This window comes from Aquarana catesbeiana, linkage group LG13, assembly GCF_042186555.1.
Source record: "Aquarana catesbeiana isolate 2022-GZ linkage group LG13, ASM4218655v1, whole genome shotgun sequence".
Classification (NCBI taxonomy): Eukaryota; Metazoa; Chordata; class Amphibia; order Anura; family Ranidae; genus Aquarana; species Aquarana catesbeiana.
The window spans coordinates 235,758,062-235,764,214 of record NC_133336.1 but is presented as its reverse complement, the minus strand read 5'-3'; positions in this window follow the sequence as shown (position 1 = coordinate 235,764,214).

Below are 6,153 nucleotides of genomic sequence, written 5' to 3'. Positions count from 1 at the left end.
GCTTATTTCATTTATATATTTACTATATTTATTTGGTTTTATATATTTTTTATTTTATTTTATTTATATATTTACTATATTTATTTATTGTATTTATTCATTTATTTTATGTATGTACTTTTTATTATACTGATTTTATTTACTTATTTAGTTTTTTATATTTATTCAATTATTTTATTTACATCTCTACTAGACTTGATTATGCATTTATTTTGTGTATGTATGTATGTATGTATTGTTATGTTTTATTATAGTGATTTTATGTATTTATTTATTTATTTCGTTTTATATATTTTCTTTTTCATTTTATTTATATATTTTTTTAATATAATTGCTTATTTAATTTATATATTTACTATATTTATTTGGTTTTATATATTTTGTATTTTATTTATATATTTATTTATTGTATTTAATCATTTATTTTATGTACTGTATGTATTTGTTGTTTTTTTAAATTATTATTATACTTATTTTACTTCTTTAGTTTTATACATTTATTCAATTATTTTATTTACTTCTTTACTGTATTTATTCATTTTTTTGTATGCATTTTTTTCATTATACTTTATATTTGTTTCTTTGGTTTTATATATTTGTTAATTTAATTTATTTTTTGCATATTTATTATATTTATTTCTTTATTTTATTTATTCAGTTATGTTATGTATGTATCTATTGTTTTTTTTTAAATATACCTATTTTATTTATTTATTTTATATATATATAATAAATAAATAAAATAGGTATATTAAAAAAAAACAATAGATACATACATAACATAATTGAATAAATAAAATAAAGAAATAAATATAATAAATATATATATAAATATATATATATATATATATATATATATATATATATATATATATTTATTTATTTATTTATTTTGTTTATTTACTTTATTTTTTTTTATTATATGTGTGATTATTTTATGTATGTATATATATATATATATATATATATATATATATATATATATATATATATTTATTACATTTTTTTTTTTGTTTTATATATTTATTAATTTATTCTATTTTAGTTATGCATGTATTTATTTTATTTACTTTAATTGATTCATTTATTTAAACTATGTATTAATTTATTCTATTTGTGTATTTATTTGTTTATTAATTTTACTTTCCCAGTGCTTTTCATCTTCGGTACAAAAAAATGGTAAGATGTCGGTGAAATACAAATTATACACGTTATTCTCCTTTTTTTTTCTTTTCTTTTTTTTTTTTCTATTTTTTTCTATTTTCTGGCCATCATTGACCTCCTTCTGAAATTGCTGGTCACCTGGCTATTGGTTGCTCTGGCTTCTTGATAACTATGCAGCAAAATAAAGAGATCCTGACACTAAGGAGGCAGCACGTTGGCTCACCCTTGCAGCACTGGGGTCCTCGGTTCAAATCCCAACCAGGACAATACCTGCACAGAGTTGGCACGTTCCTCCTGTGGTTGTATGGGTCTCCTCCCCCACTCCGTGGACATGCTGGTAGGATCATTGGCTCCTGTCTAAATTGGCCCTTATATGTAAGAAAGGGGCCTTAGATTGTAAGCTCCTTGAGGGCTGGGACTGATGTGAATGTACAGTATTGCCAGCGCTATAAAAATCTTAATAAATAGTAATAAGTAAAAAACAAAAAAAAAAGGTATAGAAGAGACTTACCTGTCCTGGCGTTCATCCATTGAATCCTCACTGAATCATTGAGGAAGCCACCTGAAGAACCTTCACATCCAGCACACTTATGGGAGTGCCTCAACTCCAAGGAACCACCGCTGCACTGCGTTTTGCAGTTTTATAAGGCTCTCATCACATTGCAAGGCCCTTTTGACCCAGATTATCTTACCAAATGGGAAGCAGACTTCCATTTTCAACTCTCGGAAAAAGCAAAAGGACAAAATCTTGCAACTTTCTCATACATCTTCAATATCATCCGAAATGGCAGAAACTAATTACAAACTTCTTGCCAGATGGCATTGCACCCCAGCCAAACTACATAACGAATTCCCCGTGGTGTTGAAGGAATTGTGGGAACCTAAGCCACCCATGCTCATATTTGGTGGGACTGCCCGTTATTCCACCCTTTTTGGTCAGAAATACTTAAACTCATAAGCCAGATGATTGATCTCACCCTTCCCCTTGATCCTTGGATAATACAACTTCAACTCCACCCTCGAACCATTCGGCTTATATCAACGTTCAACGATTTGTTTATTAGAGGATCTTACCTATATCTCCAAAGGTAACATCAGCCGTCATATCAAAAATATGGGCCCACTGGTTCGAATTCAAGTCCACTTCTCGATTTAAAGAAATTATGCTTGACCCTCCCAACAAGTAACTTTGTGATGGTTCTTAATATTTTTGATCTATTATATCGTATTCCTTTTTGTTATATATTTAATTCAAGGTATATTCCACCTGTTCCCGGCATTTTACCCAACACCCTATCCCCCCCCTTTTTTTTCCCTGCTCCCACCCATCTTTACCTTCTCTCTTCTCTTTTCCGCCTCATTCTTTTCCTCTTATTCTTTCCTCTTTCTTTACCTCCTAATCTCAGCTTGTTACCTGTTTAACCCTTTCATGACTAAGCCTATTTTTGAAATTTGCTGTTTACAAGTTAAAATCTGTATTTTTTGCTAGAAAATTACTTAGAACCCCCAAACATTATATATTTTTTTTAGCAGAGAATCTAGAGAATAAAATGGAGATTGTTGCAATATTTTATATCACACAGTATTTGTGTAGCGGTGTTTTAAACGCAAATTTTTGGAAAAGGGACACTTCCATGAATTTTAAAAAATCCAAACAGTAAAGTTACCCCAATTTTTTTCTGAAAGATGATGTTACGCCGAGTAAATAGATACCAAACATGTCACGCTTTATAATTGCACGCACTCGTGGAATGGCGACAAACTATGGTAGCTATGAATTTCCATAGGCGACGCTTTAAATTTTTTTTTTTACGGTTACCAGGTTAGAGTTACAGAGGAGGTCTAGGGCTAGAATTATTGCTCTCGCTCTGACAATCGCGGCGATACCTCACATGTGTGATTTGAATACCGTTTACATATGCGGGCGCGACTTCCGTATGCGTTTTCTTCGCTGCGCGAGCTCGCGGGAACGGGGGCGCTTTAAAAAAAAAATTTTTAAATTTATTTTTATACTTATAAATTGTGTTTAAAAAAAAATGTTTTTTTTTATACTTTTATTGCTGTCACAAGGAATGTAAACATCCCTTGTGACAGTAATAGGTGGTGACAGGTTCTCCTTATGGAGGGATCGGGTGTCTAAAAGAACCCCGATCCCTCCTCTGCACTTCAAAGTATTCAGATCGCCGAAAACGGCGATTCTGAATACTGTGTATTTTTTTTAATTCGGCGCCATTGGCAGCCGAGTAAACGGGAAGTGACGTCATGACGTCGCTTCTGCGTTTACATTGAGAAGGCTGGAACGAAGCCACCCACAGCTTCGTTCCAGCCCGCCCACAGCCGCCGGAGGCAGCCGATTGGACACCGGGCCTCCCGATCGCACGGGAGGCCCGCTAAGAGCGGTGGGAGGGGGGCGTCCCCTCCCGCTCCTCCGGTATAACAGCCGAGCGGCTTTTAGCCGCATCGGTTGTTATATACGGATAGCCGATCGCCCGCTCGAAACAACGGTACTGGGATGATGCCTGCAGCTGTGGGCATCATCCCGGTATAACCCCCGAAAGCCGAGTACGCACATCTGCGTACGGTCGGCGGGAAGGGGATAAAAGACACCTGTCCACAGAAGCAATCAATCAATCAGATTCCAATCTCTCCACCATGGCCAAGACCAAAGAGCTGTCCAAGGATGTCAGGGAGAAGATTGTAGACCTACACAAGGCTGGAATAGGCTACAAGACCATCGCCAAACAGCTTGGTGAGAGGGTGACAACAGTTGGTGCGATTATTCGCAAATGGAAGAAACACAAAATAACGATCAATCTCCCTCGTTCTGGGGCTCCATGCAAGATCTCACCTCACAGAGTTTCAATGATCATGAGATCAGTGAGGAATCAGCCCAGAACTACATAGAAGAATCTTGTCAATGATATCAAGGCAGCTGGGACCATAGTCACCAAGAAGACAATTAGTAACACACTACGGCATGAAGGACTGAAATCCTGCATCGCCCGCAAGGTCCCCTCGCTCAAGAAAACACATGTACAGGCCTGTCTGAAGTTTGCTATTGAACATCTGAATGATTCAGAGGAGAACTGGGTGAAAGTTGTTGCGATCAGATGAGACCACAATCAAACTCTTTGGCATCAACTCGCTGAGTTTAGAGGAGGAGGAATGCTGCCTATGACCCCAAGAACACCATCCCCACCGTCATACATGGGGGTGGAAACATTATGCTTTGGAGGGGGGTTCTGCTAAGGGGACAGGGCAACTTCACCGCATCAAAGGGACGATGGACCGGGCCATGTACTGTCATATCTTGGGTGAGAACCTCCTTTCCTCAGCCAGGGCATTGGATGGGTATTCTAGCATGACAATGACCCAAAACACACGGCCAAGGCAACAAACGAGTGGCTCAAGAAGAAGCACATTAAGGTCCTGGAGCAAACATACAAAATCAGCAGGGGATCAAATACTTTTTTCCCTCACTGTATGTGCTACCTTTATTTTCCACTATTCTTCTAAATAAACAGTTATTAAACAAACAAACAAAAAAAAACGTATGGGAGTGCCTGTGCCCCCCTCTGAGTTTTGTGGTTTCTGCCTCTGTACTGTGACATAGGAGGCTGCTGGGAGGTACCACAGAACACATCGGGGGAGGAAGGCATTGGACACTCCCAGAAGTGTGTTGGATGTGAAGACTCATTAGGTCTTTGGGTGGCTTTGCTCACCTTCGGAGTGAAGGTCCTACAAAGAGGGCCGAGAAGGTAACTATGAAGCGTGTTTATTTTTTTTTCCTTTTTAATGTCTGGGTGACAATAAACTAGGAAAGCAGTTAGGAATGGACAGGGAAGGAGCAGCAGGAAACCGATGAGCTGGCCCTTCTACTCTGTGTATATTATACTTGCTGTGGGTCAGTGACCCAAAAAAAAAAAAAAAGTAATTATATTTTTTTATCCAACAATGCTCACAGAAAATATGGAACTGGAAAGGGGACCTGTCACCAGCATTAAAGTTTATAGTCCCGCTTAGGAGCCAGAGCTACTAGATGCTTTTTAATACATTTCAGAGATAGTGAAGCTTCTGAGAAGGTGAGTAGAAGGGTGGCCTCATCAGTGTGCTGAGTAGAATAGAAAATAATAGAATAGAGTAGAAAAGAATAGCGTAAACAGAACAAAATAGAATAGAAAATAAAATAATAAAATAAAATAGAATATAAATGAAAGGAATAGAATAGAAAATAACAGAATAGAATACAGTAGAATAGAATAGAAAATAAAAGAATAGAATCAAATAATAGAAAATAAAGGAATAGAATAGAAAATAGAATAAAATAGAAAAAAAAACAGAAAAAAATAGAATAGAATAGAAAATAATAGAATAGAGTAAAAAAAGAATAAGGTAAAACAACATAGAAAAGAAACGAAAAGAATAGAATAGAACAAAAAAAATAATAGAATACCGGTAGTTTAGAAAAGAATAGAGTAAAACAGAACAGAATAGAAAATAAAATAGCATAGAAATTCAAGTAATAGAATAGAATATTTTAAAATAGAAAATAAAAGAATAGAATAGAAAAAAAAAACAATAGAATAGAACAAAATAGGAAGAATATAGCCATTTTTTCAAAATTCGAAATGCAAATAAATTCAAATTAGAATAGAATAGAATTGAAAAGATTAGAACAGAATAGAAAAAAAAACAATATAATAGAATTTAATAGAAGAGAATAAAATAAAATAGAAAGAATATACCATCTTCTGAAATTCAAATTTCATATAGAATAAATGCGAATAGAATAGATCAGAATAGAATAGAAAATAATAAAATGGAAAATGAGAGACTAGAATAGAAAAGAATGGAATAGAAAAAAACAATAGATTAGTATAGAATAGAATAAAATAGAAAGAATATAACCGTCCCCCGGAATTTGAATTTCGAATAAAAAAAAAAAAACAAAACTAAAAGAATTCTGAATTAAACTAACCAAAATTATTT